Source organism: Mandrillus leucophaeus, unplaced genomic scaffold (genome assembly GCF_000951045.1).
Source record: "Mandrillus leucophaeus isolate KB7577 unplaced genomic scaffold, Mleu.le_1.0 Scaffold860, whole genome shotgun sequence".
Classification (NCBI taxonomy): domain Eukaryota; kingdom Metazoa; phylum Chordata; class Mammalia; order Primates; family Cercopithecidae; genus Mandrillus; species Mandrillus leucophaeus.
In genome coordinates this window covers 347,732-363,623 of record NW_012109364.1, presented here as the reverse complement: position 1 = coordinate 363,623, position 15,892 = coordinate 347,732, and the positions used below count along the sequence as shown (strand labels likewise).

General features: G+C 40.6%; 1 pseudogene; it reads left to right on the top strand.

Moving 5' to 3' along the window:
* The first annotated feature begins 9,108 nt into the window (after window positions 1–9,108).
* On the top strand, window positions 9,109–10,947 carry LOC105531063 (annotated as a pseudogene).
* The last annotated feature ends 4,945 nt before the right edge of the window (window positions 10,948–15,892 follow it).

The window sequence follows — 15,892 nt, the reverse complement described above, 5'->3', positions numbered from 1 at the left end:
TTATCCTCCTGTCTCAGATTCTCAAGTAGCTAGGACTACAGGTACACACCAACACTCGTAGCTAGTTTTAAAATTTTTTGTAGCGACAAGGTCTTGTTATGTTGCTCAGGCTAATCTTGAACTCCTGGGCTCGTGTGATTCTCCTGCCTTGACCTTTATGGACATGAGCCACTGTGCCCATCTTGGCTCACTGCAACCTCCACCTCCAAGTGATTATCCTGCCTCAGCCTCTTGAATAGCTGGGATTACAGGCACCCGCCAACACACCTGGCTAATTTTTGTATTTTTAGTAGAGGTGAGGATTTACCATGTTGGCCAGGCTGGCCTCGAACTCCTTACCTTAGGTGATCCACCCACCTTGGCCTCCCAAAGTGCTAGGATTACAGGCATGAGCCACCACGCCCACTTGTAGCGTAATACTTTTAAAGGACGTTCATTATTTGGATCTCACGTAACCAGGGCTTCTACTTTCATTGATTTATACATAAGTTTTAGACAATTTATAAAACTAAGCAAATTTGGAAATCTTAGAAAGTGATTTTTTTATTCTTTTTTAAAATTTCCATTTTTATTTTAGATTCTGCAGTTACATGTGTAGGTTTGTTACAAGGGTATATTGTGTGATGCTGAGGTTTTGGGCTTCTATTCATCCTGTCACCTACATAGCCAACATAGTACCCAATAGGAAGTTTTATATCCCTTGTCTTCCTCCCTCCTTCCTTTCTTTCAGAGTCCCCAGTGTTTATTGTTCCTTTCTGTGTCCATGTGCACTCAATGATTAGCTCCCACTTATAAGTGAGAACATAGGGTATTTGGTTTTTGTTCCTGTGTTAATTTGCTTAGGATAATGGCTTCCAGCTGCATCCATGTTCCTGCAAAGGACATGAAGTCCTTGTTTACTATGGCTGCATAATATTCCATGGTGTATATGTACCACATTTTCTTTATCTCACCCACTGTTGATGGGCACCTAGGCTGATTACATGCCTTTGCTATTGTGAGTAGTGCTGCAGTGAACATACAAGTGCATGTGTCTTTTTGGTAGAACAATTTATTTTGGGGGCGTATATACCCAGTAATGGGATTGCTGGGTGGAATGGTAGTTCTATTTTTAATTCTTTAAGAAATCTCCAAACTGCTTTTCACAGTAGCTCAACTGTTTTGCCACTTTTAATAGTAAAAACCACAATTACTTTTGCACCAACCTAATACTTTACATTCCTACCAGTAGTGTATAAGCATTCCCTTTTCTCCACAGCCTTGCCAACGTCCGTTATTTTTTGACTTTTTAATAATAGCCATTCTAACTGGTGTGAGATGGTATCTCATTGTGGTTTTGATTTGTCTTTCTTTGATTATTAGTGATGCTGGGAATTTTTTCATATTTGTTGGCTGCTTGTATGTCTTCTTTTGAGAAGTGCCTATCCATGTTCTGTGTCCACTTTTTAATGTGGTTGTTTGTTTTTTGCTTGTTGATTTAAGTTTTTTATAGTCTGGATATTAGTCCTTTATTGGATGCAGAGTTTGCCAATGTTTTCTCCCATTCTTTAGGTTGTCTGTTTACTCTGTTGATAGTTTATTTTGCTGTGCAGAAGCTCTTTAGTTTAATTAGGCCCTTTTTGCCAATTTTTGTTTTTGTTGCAATTGCTTTTGAGGACTTAGTCATAAATTATTTGCCAAGGCCGATGCCCAGAAAGATATTTTTAGGTTTTCTGCTAAGATTTTTAAGGTTTGAATCTTACATTTAAATCTTTTGTCTTTTTGTATATGGCGAAAGAAAGGAGTCCGGTTTTATTCTTCTGCATACTGTTAACAAGATTTTCCAGTACCATTTATTGAATAGGGAGTCTTTTCCCCATTGCTTGTTAGTGTCAACTTTGTCAAAGATCAATTGGTTGCAGGCATGTGGTTTTATTTCTGAGGTTTCTGTTCTGTTCCATTGGTCTATGTGTCTATTTTTGTACTAATATTTTGTTGTTTTTGGTTACTATCATCTTCAAACTGTAGTATGAAGTCAGGTAATGTGATGCCTCCGGCTTTGTTCTTTTTGCTTAGGATTGCTGTGGTTGTTTGGCCTCTATTTTTTTTTTTGGTTTCATATGAATTTTAGAATAGTTTTTCAGAATTCCGTGAAAACTGATGTTGATCATTTGATAGGAATAGTGTTGAATTTGTAGATTGCTTGTGACACTATGGACATTTTAACAACGTTGATTCTTCTAATCCATGAGTATGGAATATTTTTCTATTTGTTTGTGTCATCTATGATTTATTTCATCAGCATTTTGTAGTTCTCCATGTAGAGATCTTTCATCTCCATGGTTAGATGTATTCCTAGGTGTTTTTTTTTGTGGCTATAATAAGTGGGATTACCTTCTTGAGTTGGTTGCATGTTAGTGGTATATAGAAGTGCTACTGGGTTTTGAATGTTGATTTTAATATCCTGAAACTTTACTGAAGTTGTTTATCAGGTCTAGGATTCTTTTGGTGGAGTCTTTAGGATTTTCTAGGTATAGAATTATATTGTCAGTGAAGAGAGATAATTTGATTTCCTCTTTTCCTGGTTTAATGTCTTTTTATTTTTTTCTTTCTCTTGCTTGATTGCTCTGACTAGGACTTCCAGTACTATGTTGAATAGGAGCAGTGAGAGTGGGAATCCCTGTTTAATTACAGTTTTCAAGGGGAGTGCTTCCAGCTTTTACCCATTCAGTAAGATGTTGGCTATAGATTTGTCACAGACGCCTTTATTATTTTGAAGTATTATCTCTTGATGTGTAGTTTCTTGAGGTTTGTTTTTTTTTTTCACTCATGAAAGGATTAGATTTCATTGAAATATTTCTCATCTATTGAGATGATCATATGAGTTTGTTTTAATTCTGTTTATGTAGTGAATCACGTTTGTTGATTTGTGTATTGTGAACCAACCTTACATCCCAAGAATAAAGCCCACTTGATCATGGTGAATTAACTTTTCAATGCACTGCCGGATTTGGTTTGCTAGTATTTTATTGAGGATTTTTGCAACTATGTTCATCAGGTTTAATTGGCCTTTGGTTTTATTTTTTCTTGTGTCCTTGCCAGATTTTGGTATTAGGATGATACTGGTTTTGTAAAATTAGTTAGGGAAGAGTTCCTTCTCCTCAGTTTTTTGAAATAGTTTCAGTAGGATTGGTACTAGCTCTTTTTACGTCTGCTAGAATTCAGCTGTGAATCCATCTGGTCCACAGCTTTTTTTGGTTTGTGGATTTTTTTTTTTTTTTTCAAATTACGGATTCAATTTTGGAACTTGTTATTGGACTGCTCAGGGTTTCAATTTCTTCCTGTCAATCTTGGGAAGTTATGTGTTTCCAGGAATTTATCCATTTCTTCTAGATTTTCTAATTTGTATGCATAGATGTGTTTATAGTAGTCTCTGAGGATCTTTTGTATTTCTGTTGAATCGGTTATAATGCCACCTTTGTCATTTCTGATTGTGTTTACTTGAATTTTCTCACTTTTTTCTTTGTTAATCTAGTTTGCAGTCTATTGGTCTTGTTTATCCTACCAAAGAACCCACTTTTTGTTTTGTTGATTCTTTCTGTGTATTTTGGGTCTCAATTGTATTTAGCTCTACTCTGATTTTAATTATTTCTTTTCTTCTGCTTACTTTGGAATTAGTATGTTCTTGTTTTTCTAGTCCCTGTAAGTGGTAGAGTGTTAATCTGAGATCTTTCTAACCTCTTGATGTAAGTATTTAGTACAATAAATTTCCCTCTTAACACTGCGTTGTTGCATCCCAGAGATTTTGTCATGCTGTGTCTCCATTATCATTTGTTTCAAATAATGTTTTGATTTCTGCATTAATTTTACTGTTTACCAAGAAGCCATTCAGGAGCAAGTTATTTAGTTTCCATGTCATTGTGTGGTTTTGAGAGTTCCTCTTGGTTTGATTTCTATTTCCATTCCACTAAGGTCTGACAATATGCTTGGTATGATTTCACTTTTTTTGAATTTGTTGAGACTTGCCTAATGGCTGAGAATGTGGTAGATTTTAGAGTATGTACCATGTGCAGATGAGAAGATACATATCCTGTGGTTATTAGGTGGAGTATTCTGTAGATGTCTATTAGAACCAATTGGCCAAGGGCCAAATTTAAGTCCAGAATTTTTCTGTTAGTTTTCTGCCTTGATAATCTAATACTATCAGTGGGGTGTTCAGGTCTTCCAGTATTACTGTGTAGCTATGTCAAAAATGGATTAATCTTATCAGTTGGCATATCCTGACAATGTTTCTAGCATTTTAAGATTATTATTTATTGACATTATAATATCTTCTGGGGGTTTATTTTAATATTTAGTTTAATGAATAAGATAAAGTAGCTGTGATGAAGGTCTGGAACAGCATCTGCCTAAAAGGCAAATATAGTGATTACTCTTTACATATAACCTAAAATCTGGAACAATATAGCATCTAAGGATAAAAGAATTTAAATTGTAGATGCATAAGGCTTGCATCCTGATATATCTGAAATGTGTTCCATATTGCCTTGGCTATCAATTTCTCTAATTTTTCTATTTGATTAGAAGTTACTCATTTTGGAGGAAATGATGCAATTCCAATTTGAACTGTCTCATACCTTTTAATCAGAATTTTCCCAAAGCACAAAAGTGAAAATGTAAAAGTTGCTGTGTTTCATTAGTTTCGTTCTTTTGAATGTTGCTACACTGAAAGCTCTGTGTGAAATTATTAGAAGACAAGTTTTCAAATGGTTGTAAAAGAAGATGCATATATGGGGACTCACTCAAAGGGCATTATTTAAAAAAGAAATTTCCAACCACCCAGATCTCAGGGTAGCTATGTCCATTCAAGGATAGAGAATCCACCATCTGTATGATTATTTTTACGTCTGAACTTTTTTATACACCAGAGAGACTCAAAACTTTCAGGGTCATTTGCCCAGCAGGTAGTGGAATGTCCTGTGCAATAGATTCCAATTAATATGACCATGTTCAATGGCCCTTTACCACCAATGATGTATAACTGCTTTCCACTTGGCTTTATATGGTACTTCTTTGTTACAGCTGCAACCAGGTCTATCGCCCCTTTGATAAAAATTTCAGTTACCCCAGGGAGAAGCTTTCAACTTTATTAAGTATTGAAGTCTGTACATTTGTTCTTCTTTGGAAGAGCAGATCAAAAGCACGCTTTCTAAGTAAGTAATCTGATAAATTAGGATAGCATTTACAGACTTGGGCAAAATGTTTTTCCGTAATTGAAACCTGAGAACCTGTGTCAACTGACTATACTATTATAAACTTCTTAGCATTTAACAAGAGTTTCTTTTATTTTTTGAAAGTAAATAGAATTCCTTGATTTGATTTAACCAATTCTTTAGCATGCTGTTTCCTTTTTGTTGTGGGTAGGAAAACTTCAGTGTAGGTTTAGAGATAGAAAACTGATGATCAAGAAAAAAAAGCAATTAGATGATCAAGTTGTGGTATAGACAAGAGCCCATTTGTTGTCTTATCTCTGGCATTAATTTACTGTAAAAACTTGAGGAAGCCACTTAATTTTTCTGGGTCACAGTTTCCTTATCTTTAAAAAGGGATGATTGGCTAGATTATGTGTAAGACTTCTGCTGATTCTGAAATTCTCTGATTCTAAGTCTTAGGCAGAATAAGGCTAGAAACAGAATACCTTATATTTGCATGCAGCCATTTTTACTTTGCATCTCCTCCCTGCTTCAATTCCAGGTTGGGTTTGGCAATGGAATAATATGGTGCTATTTTATCTTTGGGTAGGAATGATCACTGGTTAAAACCGGAGTAGTAATACTTTCACAAAGGAGACTAGACAGTTGTATTTCTCCCACAATAGATTCTCCCAATCTACTAGAATGTTGAAAAGGCGCCAGATTTATTGAGAAAATTGGCCCTTCTTCGCATACATTTACAATAAAAATACAAATAAATTCAGATTTCTCCATAGCTGATGGGACAAATTTTTCCTTCTGTGTTAGTCTGAATCTGAGGGTTACCCCTGTTATTAGCATTTTCAAAGACTTAGATTGAGACCTTTGAATTCCAATTTGTGGGATTTGGATGCTTAAAAAGGATAACTTGGGCTGGGCATGGTGGCTCACTCTAATCCCAGCACTTTGGGAGGCCGAGGCAGGCGGATCTTTTAGGTCAGGAGTTCTTGACCAGCCTGGCCAACGTGGTGAAATCCTATCTCTACTAAAAGTATAAAAATGAGCCAGGCGTGGTGGCAGGCACCTGTAATCCCAGCTACTTGGGGAGGCTGATGCAGGAGAATGGCTTGAACTTGGGAGGTGGAGGTTTCACTGAGCCAAGATCGCGCCACTGTACTGCAGCCTAGGTGACAGAGTGAGACTCCATCTCAAGCAAAAAAAGAAAGGATAACCTGAATCAAAATGTACATCATATGTTGCCAAAGACTAAATATAATTTCTTACAGTATTTTGTCAATGGATGCTTACAATATAAACACTCCATGTAGACATCCTCAAAATGTTTTAGCATTAAAAAGTTGGAAACTATTTTGTAGACCAATTCTTTCTACATTTTAAGTTCTGATGATTGGGGATCAAGTAAGGGCTATGTTCTTCAGAATCTTAAAAAGGCTAAATACTAATAATACAGTTGTGATATTAGTAGAAACTTTTCCTGGGAGGTAGGGATTTAAGAGCCAAGTTTCTCATCTCAGATCCTCAGCAATTTGTTTCTGATATTGGGCTATTCACTTGTTCTGTCTGTTACTGTTTTCTCATTTTTAACATTATATCAAACCTGTGCAAGAGGTTCCTTTTCTTTCCTGTCCTGTCCTATCTTGTCCTGTCCTGTCCTGTCTCGCTCTGTCGTCCAGGCTGGAATGCAATGGAGCGATCTTGGCTCACTGCCACCTCTGCCTCCTGGGTTCAAGCTATTCTCCTGCCTCAGCCTACCGAGTGGCTGGGATTACAGGCACCTGCCACCATGCCCAGCTGATTTTTGTATTTTTTGTAGAGACAGGGTTTCATCATGTTGGCCAGGCTGGTCTCGAACTCCTGACCTCGTGATCTGCCCTCCTCAGCCTCCCAAAGTGCTGGGATTATAGGTGAGAGCCACCATGCCCACCCAAGAGCTAGTTTCTTAAAGGTTAACTGCACTGTAGAACCTTAAATTATATAAATAAATTTTATGTATGTGGTTGTGTTTAAAATCCTCTTATTTGTTTTGAACTTAGAATGGGTATTTTACTCATGCATGACTTTGTAACATTATTCAATGATAAAAATATTGGTTCACGGACTTATTCAGATTTTCTGAATCTTGACCCATTTCATTTTACAATATCAAAAATTATTTTGTTAATATCACCACTAATCTCATCAGGAAAGCTTGTAAGTATTGAAAAACTACCAAGTTCATAGCAGTAGATTCAAGGTTTCTAAAATTTTAATTTTCTAGCTCACATTTTGATCATAGGCAATAAATACCATCTGTTGTTTTTCTTGAAGTGACAGGCTTACTTTGTCCATTAAAATTAAAATCTGCCAAATAATCTGAAAATTCATTTGTCTGTCAGTCTTCTTTTTCAAGTAAAAATGATGTTGTATGAAAATGTATGCTGGTTCCATTTGTAACTCAGTTGCATGAGTTTCTTTTCCTAGAGACAACTATCATATTTCAATATGTGGTAGAAATGCTTCATATGCACTTCCCATTTTGTAATATGGAATATTAATAAGGTGTATACTCAAGGGTTTAGATTTAATAAAGTTAATCATTTTTATTGCTTTATAAAGGACATTATTAAGTGAAACTGACATTTTATTTTTATTGTGAGCATGTGGTGGTGAAGATTGTGCTAACTGCCAGTGTACTTTGGTATCACAGCCTTGATTCTTTCTAAGGAACCTACAGGTTTACCTACCATTGCCTTAGCAACACTGGCAATTACAGCATAATGAAGAAGAAAAATCACATCTTAGTTTTATCATAAAAACAGCTTTGGCCTTGCAGACTTCTTGAAATGGTCTTGGAGATCTCGGGAGTATTTGAATTGCATTTTGAAAATCTCTGAACTAAGCCTGGCCAACATGGCAAAAACCTATCTCTACTAAAAATAGAAAAATTAGCTGGATGTGGTGGCGGGTGCCTGTAATCCCAGCTACTCAGGAGGCTGAGGCAGGAGCACTGCTTGAACCTGGGAGGTGGAGGTTGCAGTGAGCCATGATTGTGCCACTAGACTCCAGCCTGAGAGTCTAGACTGGGCGAAAGAGCACGACTCTGTCAAAAAAAAAAAAAAAAAAAAAAAAAAAAAAAAAAAAAAAAAAAAGAAGCTGACTAGAGTTCAATATTGTTACAGTCTTGAATTTCCCCTTCTGTTGTCAGAAAAATGGGCCAGCTTCTTACTGCTCCATTTCCCATGAAGTTAAAACATCAAAAGTAAGAAACTATTAACACTGAGGCCCACTCATTAAAAGCAGGGACCGGCTTCTTAATGACTAGATTGCCTTGTCTTGCTGAGACAAAATTTAATAGCAGTAGGTGGGAACTTGAACTAATGTAGTCAATACCTGGTAAGCAGTACGTAGTTGCTTGCTTCTGACTATACTTGCCTCATTTTCCAAAGTGAAATAATAATAAACAGACCTTTAAGAAATTTTTGGACAGGGCTAGCTCCCAAGGGGCAGTTTGGGACGGAGAGCAGGTGCCGGGGTCGGGGTGGCAGCGGTGGCCTGAGCCTCGAAGTCCACGCCTGCTGCTGCTGCAGCAGCAGAGGCTGAGGGACACGCCGAAGCGCTGTCGCCGGAGAGTGAGGGCCCTGCTGCCCTGGTGAAACCAGCCCAGGTAAGTTACAGGACTGTCCCCCAGGTCTCCTGCCCAGCAAGCCAGCGCCGTGACCAGGTGTGGGGGATGATGGTGGCCTCTCTCACTCACTTGTGAAGGCTGGAACCCAGGGAACCCACGGTGATCTAAGGATTCTCCAGACATCGCCACAGCCCCACCACGACCAGCCGTGGCAGCAACAGCAACAGCTCGGGCACATGAACGGAACCGCTGGACTCCAGGTTCCTTGCTGGGGGTTGAGCGTGGCCTGAGGGACAGGCCCTGGGTCCCGGAATGCCTCTGACCAAGCCCAGCGAACAGGAGGGTGACAGTGGGAAGGCCGGCCGGGAGCCATCCCCCGAGCCAGGCACTGAAATCGTCCTGGCAGCTCAGGAAGCCCGGGAAGTTCTCCAAACTGGTCCTGCTCACAGCATCCACCCGAGATGAGGATGGGGTGGGCTTCAAGCCCCAGGAAGTGCACTGCGTCCTGTCGCTGGAGATGACTGGCCCGGCCACCTTCGCCAGCACCTTGCAGATCCTGCCAGCTGAGGAGCAGGGAGGGGCGGGCCAGCCAGCCCCCCAGATGCCTAAACAGAAGAGCAGCAAGCTGGACACAGCACCCGCATTCCCTGGAGTTCCTGAGGACACCATTCGGGGGTCGCCTCCTGGTGCTGGAGTCCTTCCTGTACAAGCAGGAGAAGGCTGTGGGGGACAAGGTGTACTGGAAGTGCCACCAGCACCCTGAGCTGGGCTGCCGGGGCCAGGCCATCACCTGAGGTCTGCGGGCCACAGTGTTGCGGGGCCACTGCCACGCTCCATGATGAGCAAGGCCCGAAGGCCTGGCGCCAGTGGGAGAAGCTGCCCAGCCTGGCCCTGCCAGAGGGCTTGGGAGATCCCTGGGATCCTGAGGGCCCTGGAGGCTGAGTGCAGGAGCTGCTGGAGGGGGTGGGCCTGTGGCACTGCCCCAAGGAGCCGGAGCCAGAGCCCACCCCTGGGCTGGTGCTGAGCAAGCCAGCCCAGAGGAAGGCGACGAACCCCAAGTCCTGTCGCTGCTGAGCCTGACGCCCAAGAAGTGCTCGATCCTGGGGCTGGGACAGGCCCGGCCCCTTGAGTTCCTGAGGAGGTGCTACGGGGGCAGCTTCCTGGTGCACAAGTCGTTGCCCTACAAGCAGGAGAAGGCCGTGGGGGAGAAGGTGTATTGGACCTGCCGGGACCATGCGCTGCACAGCTGCCTGAGCCGGGCCATCACTCAGGGACAGCGGGTGTCCGTGATGCGTGGCTGCTGCTACCCACCTGACGTGGAGGGCCTGGAGGCCCGGCAGCAGCAGAAGGCCATGGAGACTGCAGGCTATGCAGGACGGCTCTGGGAGCCAAGTGGACACGCTCCTCCTAGGCGTGAACAGTCTTATCTACCGCAGAGGCCCCGGACCCCTGACTCTCACCAGGCCCCAGCCTGGAAAGCGAGCGAAGGTCGAAGACCAGGAGCTGCCAACCCATCCCCAAGCCCTGGAAGGATCCCTGGATGAGGACCAGGACATGGATGCAGACCCCGGAAGCCCTGAGTTCCTGCGGTCCCCGCTGGGGGGCAGCTTCCTGGTGTACGAGTCCTTCTTCTACAGGCAGATGTATTGGACCTGCTGGGACCAGGCCCGCATGGGCTGTCCGCAGCCGCACCATCACCCAGGGCCAGCGGGTCATGGTCATGCACAGGCACTGCCACCCACTGGACCTGGGTGGCCTGGAGGCCCTGCGGCAGCGGGAGCACTTCTCCATCCTGTCACAGTGGGACTGCCCAGAACCTTTCTGGTCCCTGGAATTCTGAGGACTTCCCTGGGGGGCAGGTTCCTGGTGCCCAAGTCCTTCCTCTACAGGAAGGAGAAGGCAGCCAGGAAGAAGGTGTACTGGATGTACCAGGATCAGGCTTGGCTGGGCTGCCGCAGCTGCGCCATCACCTGGGGCCAGCGGGTCATGGTCCTTCGCAGCCACTGCCACCAGCCCGACCTGGAGGGCATAGAGGCCTTGAGGCAGCGGGAGCGGCTCCCCAGCATGACCCAGCAGGAGGACCCAGAAAAGATTCAAGTTCAACTGTGCTTCAAGACGTGTTCTCCTGAAAGCCAGCCGATTTATGGGTAATTGTATTAGTTATCTAATGGTGCATCACCAATTACAACATAACGTAGTGGACTTAAAACAACAATGACAAAAACAAAAATAAATTTTTGGTACAGGGGTAAGGCCAGATGTGCATCTTGCCTGAGGCCAAAGCCCATGTACTTGGCCACTACTTTATACTTATCTCTAGGCTGCTACCTAGCTCTGAAAGTCAGTGATTCTGGAAGACAAATATCTTCCTAAAGTGGCAAATAAGGCTGTTGGTAGGATTTGCGGTGGAACTGTAAGGATTTCAGCAAATACAACATATAGTTTTTAACCATATAGAATGTATACTGTGGCCTGGTAGTTAAAAGAGCAGGCTTTGAACATAAGCTGTTCAAAGCCCAAAACTATCATTTACCAGCTTTGTGATTTGGGGAAGTTGCTTGACCTCTTTTGCTTCGGAGTACTCATTTGTAAGATGAAATGATGAGGGATAATGATAATAATGCTACCTATTGAGGCTTCAATTAGTGATGGTTTGGTAGGTAGTAGAACACATGGTAAGCATTAGTAAATCTTGGCTTTTATAATTATCTGCTGTGCTGAACACGTGATAGCCATGCAGCACAAATTGGCTATTATTATTTAACACACTTCCTCCTTCTTCTCATTACTGGTGCAAACACAAGCGTCATTTGTTATTCATTTATATGTTCATTTGTCTGTTCTACAGTGATCTTCTGAACCTAGTATATAACAGTCACTGTGCCAGGCGATGACCCTGATCTAGCCCGATAGTTGGCAACTCCAACATAGCTATTATTTCCATTTTACTCTAGTTACTAGGGAAGAAAAGTAGTACATTGCTTTTTCATAGGTTTCCTCAGATCATGCAGTTCGTGTCGAGCGTCCCACCATTTTCCTCTATTATTTCAGATTAAACACAGGTGCTAATAATTGCATCTTGATCTTTAAGCCAACATTTTAAATCAAACATAGATAGGAAAGTGTCTCCCATTTTCTAATATTGTTGTAAAGGTTGTAAAAATTCAAGCCAAAAAACCACTTTATATGGTATATATATTTTTTTATGAAAGTTAAAACATAAGCTAATATTACATTGATAATTACAAATATATTCTTTGAGAGGAATATCTCTAATCTATTTTTCACCATGTGTGATGCACTTGGTGCTTGAAGATTTCTTAAGAACTGCATATATGCAGATGAAAATGAAGTTCTTTACTATTATCCTTATCACAAATAAATTTCTTGAGAATGTAAAGATTCCGCGTGAGAACCCAAAAACATAACTGCTAACAATTTATTCACTGAAACTGAAACTAAGATTTGAAAATTTAAAGAAGATAATCTTTGAATGGTAGGAAAAGCTAATCATTTTCCTTTAATAGTTCTTAAGCGTCATTCTTCCTGAAAATTTAAATTCTTCCTAATCTTAGCAAATACTACAATCAGTAAAAATCATACAGGTGTACAGCAAATGTGTCTTTAAAATTTTATGTCCTACAGATTTGAAAATTAAATTGTATTTTAAATGTATTAAGAGAAATCCCCATATAAGAGAATGCTAGGATGAATCATTTCAGTAAGGAATTCTATTGTTAGCCACAGGAAAATTCTCTCTAAATTATATTTTGAGTGTCTGGATTTGTGTATTTCATGTATTTTAAGGCAAGATATGTTTATAGTAGAAGCTATTACAAAAGCATTTCTTTTCTATTTATCAAGTTAGAATCACACCTTAAGTTATTCTAGTAAAGTATCCCGAAGGAAAATAACAACAATAACAACAACAAAAAAAAAACTAGGAGTCATGAGCTGAGTCTTCTACCAGTAATAGAATTAATTTTAGTATGCATTTTCCTTGACCTCATACCATTCGATACCATTGGTTACTCCCTCTTTCTTGAATGTGCTCTTCTTTTGACTTATGCTGACACTTGTTTAAACTGTTTCTCTCTTACCTCTTCGGCTGCTGCTGCTTCCGAGCCCTTTTCTCTCTTCTCCTTTACTACCATTAGCTATCTCTACCTCTAGATATTAGAGCTATTTAGGTAACAGTCCTGGGCTGTTCTGTTTTTACACAGCTAGACTTCATGGATCCAAATCCTCGTTACAGGGCTTGAACTCACTACAGGCAAGGCTTAAACTCTGTTTGCCTCAGCTTCCTAAAATATAAAAGAGAATAATAATAGTTCCTATTTCATGGGGTTATTGTGAGGATTAAGTAAATACATTTAAAGAATTTAGGCTGGGTGCAGTAGCTAACGCCTGTAATCCCAGCACTTTGGAAGGCCTAGACATGTGGATCACTTGAGATCAGGAGTTCAAGACCAGCCTGGTCAACATGGTGAAACCCGTCTCTACTAAAAATATACAAAAATTAGCTGGGCGTGGTGGTGCATGCCTGTAATCTCAGCTACTATGAAGGCTGAGACCAGAGAGAATCACTTGAACCTGGGAGGCAAATGTTGCAGTGAGCTGAGATTGCACCACTGCACTCCACCCTGGGCGACAGGATGAGACTCCATTTAAAAAAAAAAAAAAAAAAAAAAAAAAGACCTTAGAACACTGCATTTGGGTTGTTTATTTGGTTTTTGAGATGGAGTCTCACTCTGTCCCCCAGTCTGGAGTACAGTGGCGTGACCTTGGCTAACTACAATCTCCACCTCCTGGTTTCAATCAATTCTTCTGCCTCAGCCCCTGGAGTAGCTGGGATTACAGGCGCCTGCCACTATGCCCGTTTAATTTTTGTATTTTTAGTGGAGATGGGGTTTCACCATGTTGGCCAGGCTGGTCTTGAACTTCTGACCTCAGATGATCCACCCACCCAGGCCTCCCAAAGGGCTGGGATTACAGGTGTGAGCCACTGCACCCAACTGGTATTTTTAATTGTTTTTATTCTGTAGCATATTCGTTCTCTATGTAATGCATCAGTTCCCATCCACATGTTGACAAATCCTAAATTTATATCTCCAGTTGAGGTCTCTCTGCTGAGGTTCAGACTGTATATATCTGACTACTAGTATCTTCACTTGGATGTCTCTCAGATACATCAAATTATGTTCAGAACTGAAAGTTAAATTATTAATCTTCCTTTTTCTAGATGTCTTCCCCACCCGCAAATTGGTCCTTCTCAAAATATTACAAAGTTAGTAAATAACATCTCTATCCCCTCGGTTCAAACAGAAATAGGACAGGTATTTAAACTTTTTAAAAAAACTTTTTAATATGAAGAATTTATAATATATATAAAAATAGAGAGAATCCCTAGCTTCAACAATTAGCATGGCGAATCTTTTTTCATTTATGTTTCCACCCACTCCACCACGTCCCAAACTAGATTATTTGGAAGTGAATTCTAAACACCATACTATTTTATGCGTATTAGTTGTGCATTTGTCTCTGAAACAATCCTCTTAAAATATTTATGAAAATATTATAACTTGTCACAACTTTTTCCTTTTATTTCACTGTCAATTTAAATCAGAATCCACACAAAGTCCATAAACGGCAAATGTTGATATATGTCTTACATTTTTTTAATCATTCTCATTCTTATTCACCTCATCCCAAATATATTTGTTGAAGAAATGTTTGCCCTGTAGTTTTTTTTTTTGACCCTCTAATTTCCTGTAAATTGGTAGTTTGAGCTGAAGGCTTAACTTGGTTTTGTTCAGATTTGCTTTTTTATAGGAATAGTTTATGGAAAGTGTTGGGTACTTTCATCAGGAAGCACAGAAAGTCAGATTGTCTCTCCTTTTTGTGTTGTGAACAACTGTTGATGGTCATTGTTTAGAATAGATCCGTTATATCATTAGTGGTTACAAAATGTTAATATTCTATTTTTAAATCAGTGTTTCATTTATTGGTTGAAATTCTTCTATAAAGATAAACTTCCCCTTACAACTTTTGGTTATCCAGCAGTACCTTTCATATAGGAAAGACAAAATATTCTTTTCCTTTATTCATCAGCTTTCAGTGTGATTAGTTCATTCTGTATCATCTTCCATGAGTGATCAATGAACTTTTTTTTTTTTTTTTTGAAACAGAGTCTTGCTCTGTTGCCCAGATTAAAGTGCAGTGGTGTGATCTTGGCTCACTGCAACCTCCACCTCCTGGGTTCAAGCAATTCTCCCACCTCAACCTCCCAAGTAGCTGGGACTACAGGCGCACACCATCACACCCGGTTAATTTTTTGTATTTTTAAGGTAGAGACAGGGTTTCACCATGTTGGCCAGGCTGGTCTGGAACTCCTGGTTCAAGTGATCTCCCCTCCTTGGCCTCCCAAAGTGCTGGTATTACAAGCATGAGCCACTGTGCCTGGCTGATCAATGAACTTTTAAAAATGTTTTTAAGTGTTTTAGTCCACTGCATTAGTTATTTTTATTGATGCTCAACTTATGCCATCTTTAAAGAGTAGAGGCTTCTTCAGTTTGGCTCCTGAGTCCTTTTGACAAATTTCAATTGTACTTAATAGCTTAATGTTTTCAATATTATAAGATATATCAAGATTATCATAGACATCTTCTGCTGTAGTAGAGATATCATCCATTTCTCTAAGGTATTTAGTATTGGGAAATGGTATTTAGAGACCATGGTCTGGGTTTTAGGAGTGCTCATTGTTGCTTCATTGGTCATTGTTTCTACACTTGTTCAGTGAATGTAGCTAAGGAATACATACTTTTTTGTTTGTTTTTGTTTGTTTGTTTGTTTCGAGATGGAATCTCACCCTGTCACCCAGGCTGGAGTGCAGTGGCCTGATCTTGGCTCACTGCAAGCTCTGCCTCCTGGGTTCACGCCATTGTCCTGCCTCAGCCTCCTGAGTAGCTGGAACTACAGGTGCCTGCCACCATACCCTGCTAATTTTTTGTATTTTTAGTAGAGATGGGGTTTCACCGTGTTAGCCAGGATGGTCTTGATCTCCTGACCTCGTGATCCACCTGCCTCAGTCTCCCAA